Source organism: Ammospiza nelsoni, chromosome 3, assembly GCF_027579445.1.
Source record: "Ammospiza nelsoni isolate bAmmNel1 chromosome 3, bAmmNel1.pri, whole genome shotgun sequence".
Classification (NCBI taxonomy): domain Eukaryota; kingdom Metazoa; phylum Chordata; class Aves; order Passeriformes; family Passerellidae; genus Ammospiza; species Ammospiza nelsoni.
The window spans coordinates 59522160-59534975 of NC_080635.1; positions in this window are offsets into that span (position 1 = coordinate 59522160).

Here is a 12816-nt window from a genome sequence, read left to right on the forward strand (position 1 = left end):
AGGAGATAGGATCAAATGAAATGCAATTGAAAAAACCCAGAAAATGGGCAATTTTAGTGTCTTCCAGAAATGGTCTGTGAGGAAATGAGCTGCATTGCAAAGGACCAAAACATGCCAAAACTAAGCTCACAGATGTTGCAAAAGCAGGGGAAATAGTCAAGGAGGAAGACACAACTTGAAGGGGAAGATATGAGTGATGTGGCATTGGTTTTTTAAAAAAAAAAAAAAAAAAAATTTTCCAAGTCACATCCATCAAAAAGCAGGCCATATGCCATCAAGTGCAGGCACATGCAGCAAAGCTTGCCAAAATTGATTCCTGCAGAAGGCCAAAACAGAAAAGAAGGACTTCCAAACATGCTGGAATGGAGATACCATCAAAGGAATTGCAAATGGAGGAGAAAAAAAAAAAAGTGGAAATTTGGGACATTTAGTGACTCTAAGAAAATGGACCAGGGTTGTATCAGGAGCAGTGGAAAGGACCAAAAGATGCAAAAACTAAGCTCGCAGATGTTGCAAAAGCAGGGGAAAAGGCCAAGGAGGAAGATACAACTTGGAGAGGGAGATATGAAGGACATGGCATGGATAGTGTAATAACAAAAAAAAAGAGGGGAAAAAATCTCTCCCAAAGTCAAAGGCATCGAAAGGCATGGCATGCCATCAAGTGCAGGGACATGCACCAAAGATTCCTCTATTGGTGCCCATTGAAATCGCAAGATTCCTTTTCCCTTCCCGAAAGGAAATGAAATTTCCTTTCGGGAAGGGAAAAGTAATCTTGCGAACTGCAAAAGAAAGGCTTACAAACACTCAGGAAAGGAGATAGGATCAAATGAAATGCAATTGAAAAAACCCAGAAAATGGGCAATTTTAGTGTCTTCCAGAAATGGTCTGTGAGGAAATGAGCTGCATTGCAAAGGACCAAAACATGCCAAAACTAAGCTCACAGATGTTGCAAAAGCAGGGGAAATAGTCAAGGAGGAAGACACAACTTGAAGGGGAAGATATGAGTGATGTGGCATTGGTTTTTTAAAAAAAAAAAAAAAAAAAATTTTCCAAGTCACATCCATCAAAAAGCAGGCCATATGCCATCAAGTGCAGGCACATGCAGCAAAGCTTGCCAAAATTGATTCCTGCAGAAGGCCAAAACAGAAAAGAAGGACTTCCAAACATGCTGGAATGGAGATACCATCAAAGGAATTGCAAATGGAGGAGAAAAAAAAAAAAGTGGAAATTTGGGACATTTAGTGACTCTAAGAAAATGGACCAGGGTTGTATCAGGAGCAGTGGAAAGGACCAAAAGATGCAAAAACTAAGCTCGCAGATGTTGCAAAAGCAGGGGAAAAGGCCAAGGAGGAAGACACAACTTGGAGAGGGAGATATGAAGGACATGGCATGGATAGTGTAATAACAAAAAAAAAGAGGGGAAAAAATCTCTCCCAAAGTCAAAGGCATCGAAAGGCATGGCATGCCATCAAGTGCAGGGACATGCAGCAAAGATTCCTCTATTGGTGCCCATTGAAATCGCAAGATTCCTTTTCCCTTCCCGAAAGGAAATTTCATTTCCTTTCGGGAAGGGAAAAGGAATCTTGCGAACTGCAAAAGAAAGGCTTACAAACACTCAGGAAAGGAGATAGGATCAAATGAAATGCAATTGAAAAAACCCAGAAAATGGGCAATTTTAGTGTCTTCCAGAAATGGTCTGTGAGGAAATGAGCTGCATTGCAAAGGACCAAAACATGCCAAAACTAAGCTCACAGATGTTGCAAAAGCAGGGGAAATAGTCAAGGAGGAAGACACAACTTGAAGGGGAAGATATGAGTGATGTGGCATTGGTTTTTAAAAAAAAAAAAAAAAAAAAAAAATTTTCCAAGTCACATCCATCAAAAAGCAGGCCATATGCCATCAAGTGCAGGCACATGCAGCAAAGCTTGCCAAAATTGATTCCTGCAGAAGGCCAAAACAGAAAAGAAGGACTTCCAAACATGCTGGAATGGAGATACCATCAAAGGAATTGCAAATGGAGGAGAAAAAAAAAAAAGTGGAAATTTGGGACATTTAGTGACTCTAAGAAAATGGACCAGGGTTGTATCAGGAGCAGTGGAAAGGACCAAAAGATGCAAAAACTAAGCTCGCAGATGTTGCAAAAGCAGGGGAAAAGGCCAAGGAGGAAGACACAACTTGGAGAGGGAGATATGAAGGACATGGCATGGATAGTGTAATAACAAAAAAAAAGAGGGGAAAAAATCTCTCCCAAAGTCAAAGGCATCGAAAGGCATGGCATGCCATCAAGTGCAGGGACATGCACCAAAGATTCCTCTATTGGTGCCCATTGAAATCGCAAGATTCCTTTTCCCTTCCCGAAAGAAAATGAAATTTCCTTTCGGGAAGGGAAAAGGAATCTTGCGAACTGCAAAAGAAAGGCTTACAAACACTCAGGAAAGGAGATAGGATCAAATGAAATGCAATTGAAAAAACCCAGAAAATGGGCAATTTTAGTGTCTTCCAGAAATGGTCTGTGAGGAAATGAGCTGCATTGCAAAGGACCAAAACATGCCAAAACTAAGCTCACAGATGTTGCAAAAGCAGGGGAAATAGTCAAGGAGGAAGACACAACTTGAAGGGGAAGATATGAGTGATGTGGCATTGGTTTTTAAAAAAAAAAAAAAAAAAAAATTTTCCAAGTCACATCCATCAAAAAGCAGGCCATATGCCATCAAGTGCAGGCACATGCAGCAAAGCTTGCCAAAATTGATTCCTGCAGAAGGCCAAAACAGAAAAGAAGGACTTCCAAACATGCTGGAATGGAGATACCATCAAAGGAATTGCAAATGGAGGAGAAAAAAAAAAAAAGTGGAAATTTGGGACATTTAGTGACTCTAAGAAAATGGACCAGGGTTGTATCAGGAGCAGTGGAAAGGACCAAAAGATGCAAAAACTAAGCTCACAGATGTTGCAAAAGCAGGGGAAAAGGCCAAGGAGGAAGACACAACTTGGAGAGGGAGATATGAAGGACATGGCATGGATAGTGTAATAACAAAAAAAAAGAGGGGAAAAAATCTCTCCCAAAGTCAAAGGCATCGAAAGGCATGGCATGCCATCAAGTGCAGGGACATGCACCAAAGATTCCTCTATTGGTGCCCATTGAAATCGCAAGATTCCTTTTCCCTTCCCGAAAGGAAATTTCATTTCCTTTCGGGAAGGGAAAAGGAATCTTGCGAACTGCAAAAGAAAGGCTTACAAACACTCAGGAAAGGAGATAGGATCAAATGAAATGCAATTGAAAAAACCCAGAAAATGGGCAATTCTAGTGTCTTCCAGAAATGGTCTGTGAGGAAATGAGCTGCATTGCAAAGGACCAAAACATGCCAAAACTAAGCTCACAGATGTTGCAAAAGCAGGGGAAATAGTCAAGGAGGAAGACACAACTTGAAGGGGAAGATATGAGTGATGTGGCATTGGTTTTTAAAAAAAAAAAAAAAAAAAAAATTTCCAAGTCACATCCATCAAAAAGCAAGCCATATGCCATCAAGTGCAGGCACATGCAGCAAAGCTTGCCAAAATTGATTCCTGCAGAAGGCCAAAACAGAAAAGAAGGACTTCCAAACATGCTGGAATGGAGATACCATCAAAGGAATTGCAAATGGAGGAGAAAAAAAAAAAAAGTGGAAATTTGGGACATTTAGTGACTCTAAGAAAATGGACCAGGGTTGTATCAGGAGCAGTGGAAAGGACCAAAAGATGCAAAAACTAAGCTCGCAGATGTTGCAAAAGCAGGGGAAAAGGCCAAGGAGGAAGACACAACTTGGAGAGGGAGATATGAAGGACATGGCATGGATAGTGTAATAACAAAAAAAAAGAGGGGAAAAAATCTCTCCCAAAGTCAAAGGCATCGAAAGGCATGGCATGCCATCAAGTGCAGGGACATGCAGCAAAGATTCCTCTATTGGTGCCCATTGAAATCGCAAGATTCCTTTTCCCTTCCCGAAAGGAAATTTCATTTCCTTTCGGGAAGGGAAAAGGAATCTTGCGAACTGCAAAAGAAAGGCTTACAAACACTCAGGAAAGGAGATAGGATCAAATGAAATGCAATTGAAAAAACCCAGAAAATGGGCAATTTTAGTGTCTTCCAGAAATGGTCTGTGAGGAAATGAGCTGCATTGCAAAGGACCAAAACATGCCAAAACTAAGCTCACAGATGTTGCAAAAGCAGGGGAAATAGTCAAGGAGGAAGACACAACTTGAAGGGGAAGATATGAGTGATGTGGCATTGGTTTTTTAAAAAAAAAAAAAAAAAAAATTTTCCAAGTCACATCCATCAAAAAGCAGGCCATATGCCATCAAGTGCAGGCACATGCAGCAAAGCTTGCCAAAATTGATTCCTGCAGAAGGCCAAAACAGAAAAGAAGGACTTCCAAACATGCTGGAATGGAGATACCATCAAAGGAATTGCAAATGGAGGAGAAAAAAAAAAAAGTGGAAATTTGGGACATTTAGTGACTCTAAGAAAATGGACCAGGGTTGTATCAGGAGCAGTGGAAAGGACCAAAAGATGCAAAAACTAAGCTCGCAGATGTTGCAAAAGCAGGGGAAAAGGCCAAGGAGGAAGATACAACTTGGAGAGGGAGATATGAAGGACATGGCATGGATAGTGTAATAACAAAAAAAAAGAGGGGAAAAAATCTCTCCCAAAGTCAAAGGCATCGAAAGGCATGGCATGCCATCAAGTGCAGGGACATGCACCAAAGATTCCTCTATTGGTGCCCATTGAAATCGCAAGATTCCTTTTCCCTTCCCGAAAGGAAATGAAATTTCCTTTCGGGAAGGGAAAAGTAATCTTGCGAACTGCAAAAGAAAGGCTTACAAACACTCAGGAAAGGAGATAGGATCAAATGAAATGCAATTGAAAAAACCCAGAAAATGGGCAATTTTAGTGTCTTCCAGAAATGGTCTGTGAGGAAATGAGCTGCATTGCAAAGGACCAAAACATGCCAAAACTAAGCTCACAGATGTTGCAAAAGCAGGGGAAATAGTCAAGGAGGAAGACACAACTTGAAGGGGAAGATATGAGTGATGTGGCATTGGTTTTTTAAAAAAAAAAAAAAAAAAATTTTCCAAGTCACATCCATCAAAAAGCAGGCCATATGCCATCAAGTGCAGGCACATGCAGCAAAGCTTGCCAAAATTGATTCCTGCAGAAGGCCAAAACAGAAAAGAAGGACTTCCAAACATGCTGGAATGGAGATACCATCAAAGGAATTGCAAATGGAGGAGAAAAAAAAAAAAGTGGAAATTTGGGACATTTAGTGACTCTAAGAAAATGGACCAGGGTTGTATCAGGAGCAGTGGAAAGGACCAAAAGATGCAAAAACTAAGCTCGCAGATGTTGCAAAAGCAGGGGAAAAGGCCAAGGAGGAAGACACAACTTGGAGAGGGAGATATGAAGGACATGGCATGGATAGTGTAATAACAAAAAAAAAGAGGGGAAAAAATCTCTCCCAAAGTCAAAGGCATCGAAAGGCATGGCATGCCATCAAGTGCAGGGACATGCAGCAAAGATTCCTCTATTGGTGCCCATTGAAATCGCAAGATTCCTTTTCCCTTCCCGAAAGGAAATTTCATTTCCTTTCGGGAAGGGAAAAGGAATCTTGCGAACTGCAAAAGAAAGGCTTACAAACACTCAGGAAAGGAGATAGGATCAAATGAAATGCAATTGAAAAAACCCAGAAAATGGGCAATTTTAGTGTCTTCCAGAAATGGTCTGTGAGGAAATGAGCTGCATTGCAAAGGACCAAAACATGCCAAAACTAAGCTCACAGATGTTGCAAAAGCAGGGGAAATAGTCAAGGAGGAAGACACAACTTGAAGGGGAAGATATGAGTGATGTGGCATTGGTTTTTAAAAAAAAAAAAAAAAAAAAAAATTTTCCAAGTCACATCCATCAAAAAGCAGGCCATATGCCATCAAGTGCAGGCACATGCAGCAAAGCTTGCCAAAATTGATTCCTGCAGAAGGCCAAAACAGAAAAGAAGGACTTCCAAACATGCTGGAATGGAGATACCATCAAAGGAATTGCAAATGGAGGAGAAAAAAAAAAAAGTGGAAATTTGGGACATTTAGTGACTCTAAGAAAATGGACCAGGGTTGTATCAGGAGCAGTGGAAAGGACCAAAAGATGCAAAAACTAAGCTCGCAGATGTTGCAAAAGCAGGGGAAAAGGCCAAGGAGGAAGACACAACTTGGAGAGGGAGATATGAAGGACATGGCATGGATAGTGTAATAACAAAAAAAAAGAGGGGAAAAAATCTCTCCCAAAGTCAAAGGCATCGAAAGGCATGGCATGCCATCAAGTGCAGGGACATGCACCAAAGATTCCTCTATTGGTGCCCATTGAAATCGCAAGATTCCTTTTCCCTTCCCGAAAGAAAATGAAATTTCCTTTCGGGAAGGGAAAAGGAATCTTGCGAACTGCAAAAGAAAGGCTTACAAACACTCAGGAAAGGAGATAGGATCAAATGAAATGCAATTGAAAAAACCCAGAAAATGGGCAATTTTAGTGTCTTCCAGAAATGGTCTGTGAGGAAATGAGCTGCATTGCAAAGGACCAAAACATGCCAAAACTAAGCTCACAGATGTTGCAAAAGCAGGGGAAATAGTCAAGGAGGAAGACACAACTTGAAGGGGAAGATATGAGTGATGTGGCATTGGTTTTTAAAAAAAAAAAAAAAAAAAATTTTCCAAGTCACATCCATCAAAAAGCAGGCCATATGCCATCAAGTGCAGGCACATGCAGCAAAGCTTGCCAAAATTGATTCCTGCAGAAGGCCAAAACAGAAAAGAAGGACTTCCAAACATGCTGGAATGGAGATACCATCAAAGGAATTGCAAATGGAGGAGAAAAAAAAAAAAAGTGGAAATTTGGGACATTTAGTGACTCTAAGAAAATGGACCAGGGTTGTATCAGGAGCAGTGGAAAGGACCAAAAGATGCAAAAACTAAGCTCGCAGATGTTGCAAAAGCAGGGGAAAAGGCCAAGGAGGAAGACACAACTTGGAGAGGGAGATATGAAGGACATGGCATGGATAGTGTAATAACAAAAAAAAAGAGGGGAAAAAATCTCTCCCAAAGTCAAAGGCATCGAAAGGCATGGCATGCCATCAAGTGCAGGGACATGCACCAAAGATTCCTCTATTGGTGCCCATTGAAATCGCAAGATTCCTTTTCCCTTCCCGAAAGGAAATTTCATTTCCTTTCGGGAAGGGAAAAGGAATCTTGCGAACTGCAAAAGAAAGGCTTACAAACACTCAGGAAAGGAGATAGGATCAAATGAAATGCAATTGAAAAAACCCAGAAAATGGGCAATTCTAGTGTCTTCCAGAAATGGTCTGTGAGGAAATGAGCTGCATTGCAAAGGACCAAAACATGCCAAAACTAAGCTCACAGATGTTGCAAAAGCAGGGGAAATAGTCAAGGAGGAAGACACAACTTGAAGGGGAAGATATGAGTGATGTGGCATTGGTTTTTAAAAAAAAAAAAAAAAAAAAAATTTCCAAGTCACATCCATCAAAAAGCAAGCCATATGCCATCAAGTGCAGGCACATGCAGCAAAGCTTGCCAAAATTGATTCCTGCAGAAGGCCAAAACAGAAAAGAAGGACTTCCAAACATGCTGGAATGGAGATACCATCAAAGGAATTGCAAATGGAGGAGAAAAAAAAAAAAGTGGAAATTTGGGACATTTAGTGACTCTAAGAAAATGGACCAGGGTTGTATCAGGAGCAGTGGAAAGGACCAAAAGATGCAAAAACTAAGCTCGCAGATGTTGCAAAAGCAGGGGAAAAGGCCAAGGAGGAAGACACAACTTGGAGAGGGAGATATGAAGGACATGGCATGGATAGTGTAATAACAAAAAAAAAGAGGGGAAAAAATCTCTCCCAAAGTCAAAGGCATCGAAAGGCATGGCATGCCATCAAGTGCAGGGACATGCACCAAAGATTCCTCTATTGGTGCCCATTGAAATCGCAAGATTCCTTTTCCCTTCCCGAAAGGAAATGAAATTTCCTTTCGGGAAGGGAAAAGGAATCTTGCGAACTGCAAAAGAAAGGCTTACAAACACTCAGGAAAGGAGATAGGATCAAATGAAATGCAATTGAAAAAACCCAGAAAATGGGCAATTTTAGTGTCTTCCAGAAATGGTCTGTGAGGAAATGAGCTGCATTGCAAAGGACCAAAACATGCCAAAACTAAGCTCACAGATGTTGCAAAAGCAGGGGAAATAGTCAAGGAGGAAGACACAACTTGAAGGGGAAGATATGAGTGATGTGGCATTGGTTTTTAAAAAAAAAAAAAAAAAAAAATTTCCAAGTCACATCCATCAAAAAGCAGGCCATATGCCATCAAGTGCAGGCACATGCAGCAAAGCTTGCCAAAATTGATTCCTGCAGAAGGCCAAAACAGAAAAGAAGGACTTCCAAACATGCTGGAATGGAGATACCATCAAAGGAATTGCAAATGGAGGAGAAAAAAAAAAAAGTGGAAATTTGGGACATTTAGTGACTCTAAGAAAATGGACCAGGGTTGTATCAGGAGCAGTGGAAAGGACCAAAAGATGCAAAAACTAAGCTCGCAGATGTTGCAAAAGCAGGGGAAAAGGCCAAGGAGGAAGACACAACTTGGAGAGGGAGATATGAAGGACATGGCATGGATAGTGTAATAACAAAAAAAAAGAGGGGAAAAAATCTCTCCCAAAGTCAAAGGCATCGAAAGGCATGGCATGCCATCAAGTGCAGGGACATGCACCAAAGATTCCTCTATTGGTGCCCATTGAAATCGCAAGATTCCTTTTCCCTTCCCGAAAGGAAATGAAATTTCCTTTCGGGAAGGGAAAAGGAATCTTGCGAACTGCAAAAGAAAGGCTTACAAACACTCAGGAAAGGAGATAGGATCAAATGAAATGCAATTGAAAAAACCCAGAAAATGGGCAATTTTAGTGTCTTCCAGAAATGGTCTGTGAGGAAATGAGCTGCATTGCAAAGGACCAAAACATGCCAAAACTAAGCTCACAGATGTTGCAAAAGCAGGGGAAATAGTCAAGGAGGAAGACACAACTTGAAGGGGAAGATATGAGTGATGTGGCATTGGTTTTTAAAAAAAAAAAAAAAAAAAAAAATTTCCAAGTCACATCCATCAAAAAGCAGGCCATATGCCATCAAGTGCAGGCACATGCAGCAAAGCTTGCCAAAATTGATTCCTGCAGAAGGCCAAAACAGAAAAGAAGGACTTCCAAACATGCTGGAATGGAGATACCATCAAAGGAATTGCAAATGGAGGAGAAAAAAACAAAAGTGGAAATTTGGGACATTTAGTGACTCTAAGAAAATGGACCAGGGTTGTATCAGGAGCAGTGGAAAGGACCAAAAGATGCAAAAACTAAGCTCGCAGATGTTGCAAAAGCAGGGGAAAAGGCCAAGGAGGAAGACACAACTTGGAGAGGGAGATATGAAGGACATGGCATGGATAGTGTAATAACAAAAAAAAAGAGGGGAAAAAATCTCTCCCAAAGTCAAAGGCATCGAAAGGCATGGCATGCCATCAAGTGCAGGGACATGCACCAAAGATTCCTCTATTGGTGCCCATTGAAATCGCAAGATTCCTTTTCCCTTCCCGAAAGGAAATGAAATTTCCTTTCGGGAAGGGAAAAGGAATCTTGCGAACTGCAAAAGAAAGGCTTACAAACACTCAGGAAAGGAGATAGGATCAAATGAAATGCAATTGAAAAAACCCAGAAAATGGGCAATTCTAGTGTCTTCCAGAAATGGTCTGTGAGGAAATGAGCTGCATTGCAAAGGACCAAAACATGCCAAAACTAAGCTCACAGATGTTGCAAAAGCAGGGGAAATAGTCAAGGAGGAAGACACAACTTGAAGGGGAAGATATGAGTGATGTGGCATTGGTTTTTAAAAAAAAAAAAAAAAAAAATTTTCCAAGTCACATCCATCAAAAAGCAGGCCATATGCCATCAAGTGCAGGCACATGCAGCAAAGCTTGCCAAAATTGATTCCTGCAGAAGGCCAAAACAGAAAAGAAGGACTTCCAAACATGCTGGAATGGAGATACCATCAAAGGAATTGCAAATGGAGGAGAAAAAAAAAAAAAGTGGAAATTTGGGACATTTAGTGACTCTAAGAAAATGGACCAGGGTTGTATCAGGAGCAGTGGAAAGGACCAAAAGATGCAAAAACTAAGCTCGCAGATGTTGCAAAAGCAGGGGAAAAGGCCAAGGAGGAAGACACAACTTGGAGAGGGAGATATGAAGGACATGGCATGGATAGTGTAATAACAAAAAAAAAGAGGGGAAAAAATCTCTCCCAAAGTCAAAGGCATCGAAAGGCATGGCATGCCATCAAGTGCAGGGACATGCAGCAAAGATTCCTCTATTGGTGCCCATTGAAATCGCAAGATTCCTTTTCCCTTCCCGAAAGGAAATGAAATTTCCTTTCAGGAAGGGAAAAGGAATCTTGCGAACTGCAAAAGAAAGGCTTACAAACACTCAGGAAAGGAGATAGGATCAAATGAAATGCAATTGAAAAAACCCAGAAAATGGGCAATTCTAGTGTCTTCCAGAAATGGTCTGTGAGGAAATGAGCTGCATTGCAAAGGACTAAAACATGCCAAAACTAAGCTCACAGATGTTGCAAAAGCAGGGGAAATAGTCAAGGAGGAAGACACAACTTGAAGGGGAAGATATGAGTGATGTGGCATTGGTTTTTTAAAAAAAAAAAAAAAAAAATTTTCCAAGTCACATCCATCAAAAAGCAGGCCATATGCCATCAAGTGCAGGCACATGCAGCAAAGCTTGCCAAAATTGATTCCTGCAGAAGGCCAAAACAGAAAAGAAGGACTTCCAAACATGCTGGAATGGAGATACCATCAAAGGAATTGCAAATGGAGGAGAAAAAAAAAAAAAGTGGAAATTTGGGACATTTAGTGACTCTAAGAAAATGGACCAGGGTTGTATCAGGAGCAGTGGAAAGGACCAAAAGATGCAAAAACTAAGCTCGCAGATGTTGCAAAAGCAGGGGAAAAGGCCAAGGAGGAAGACACAACTTGGAGAGGGAGATATGAAGGACATGGCATGGATAGTGTAATAACAAAAAAAAAGAGGGGAAAAAATCTCTCCCAAAGTCAAAGGCATCGAAAGGCATGGCATGCCATCAAGTGCAGGGACATGCACCAAAGATTCCTCTATTGGTGCCCATTGAAATCGCAAGATTCCTTTTCCCTTCCCGAAAGGAAATGAAATTTCCTTTCGGGAAGGGAAAAGGAATCTTGCGAACTGCAAAAGAAAGGCTTACAAACACTCAGGAAAGGAGATAGGATCAAATGAAATGCAATTGAAAAAACCCAGAAAATGGGCAATTTTAGTGTCTTCCAGAAATGGTCTGTGAGGAAATGAGCTGCATTGCAAAGGACCAAAACATGCCAAAACTAAGCTCACAGATGTTGCAAAAGCAGGGGAAATAGTCAAGGAGGAAGACACAACTTGAAGGGGAAGATATGAGTGATGTGGCATTGGTTTTTAAAAAAAAAAAAAAAAAAAATTTTCCAAGTCACATCCATCAAAAAGCAGGCCATATGCCATCAAGTGCAGGCACATGCAGCAAAGCTTGCCAAAATTGATTCCTGCAGAAGGCCAAAACAGAAAAGAAGGACTTCCAAACATGCTGGAATGGAGATACCATCAAAGGAATTGCAAATGGAGGAGAAAAAAAAAAAAAGTGGAAATTTGGGACATTTAGTGACTCTAAGAAAATGGACCAGGGTTGTATCAGGAGCAGTGGAAAGGACCAAAAGATGCAAAAACTAAGCTCGCAGATGTTGCAAAAGCAGGGGAAAAGGCCAAGGAGGAAGATACAACTTGGAGAGGGAGATATGAAGGACATGGCATGGATAGTGTAATAACAAAAAAAAAGAGGGGAAAAAATCTCTCCCAAAGTCAAAGGCATCGAAAGGCATGGCATGCCATCAAGTGCAGGGACATGCACCAAAGATTCCTCTATTGGTGCCCATTGAAATCGCAAGATTCCTTTTCCCTTCCCGAAAGGAAATGAAATTTCCTTTCGGGAAGGGAAAAGTAATCTTGCGAACTGCAAAAGAAAGGCTTACAAACACTCAGGAAAGGAGATAGGATCAAATGAAATGCAATTGAAAAAACCCAGAAAATGGGCAATTTTAGTGTCTTCCAGAAATGGTCTGTGAGGAAATGAGCTGCATTGCAAAGGACCAAAACATGCCAAAACTAAGCTCACAGATGTTGCAAAAGCAGGGGAAATAGTCAAGGAGGAAGACACAACTTGAAGGGGAAGATATGAGTGATGTGGCATTGGTTTTTTAAAAAAAAAAAAAAAAAAAATATTTCAAGTCACATCCATCAAAAAGCAGGCCATATGCCATCAAGTGCAGGCACATGCAGCAAAGCTTGCCAAAATTGATTCCTGCAGAAGGCCAAAACATAAAAGAAGGACTTCCAAACATGCTGGAATGGAGATACCATCAAAGGAATTGCAAATGGAGGAGAAAAAAAAAAAAAGTGGAAATTTGGGACATTTAGTGACTCTAAGAAAATGGACCAGGGTTGTATCAGGAGCAGTGGAAAGGACCAAAAGATGCAAAAACTAAGCTCGCAGATGTTGCAAAAGCAGGGGAAAAGGCCAAGGAGGAAGACACAACTTGGAGAGGGAGATATGAAGGACATGGCATGGATAGTGTAATAACAAAAAAAAAGAGGGGAAAAAATCTCTCCCAAAGTCAAAGGCATCGAAAG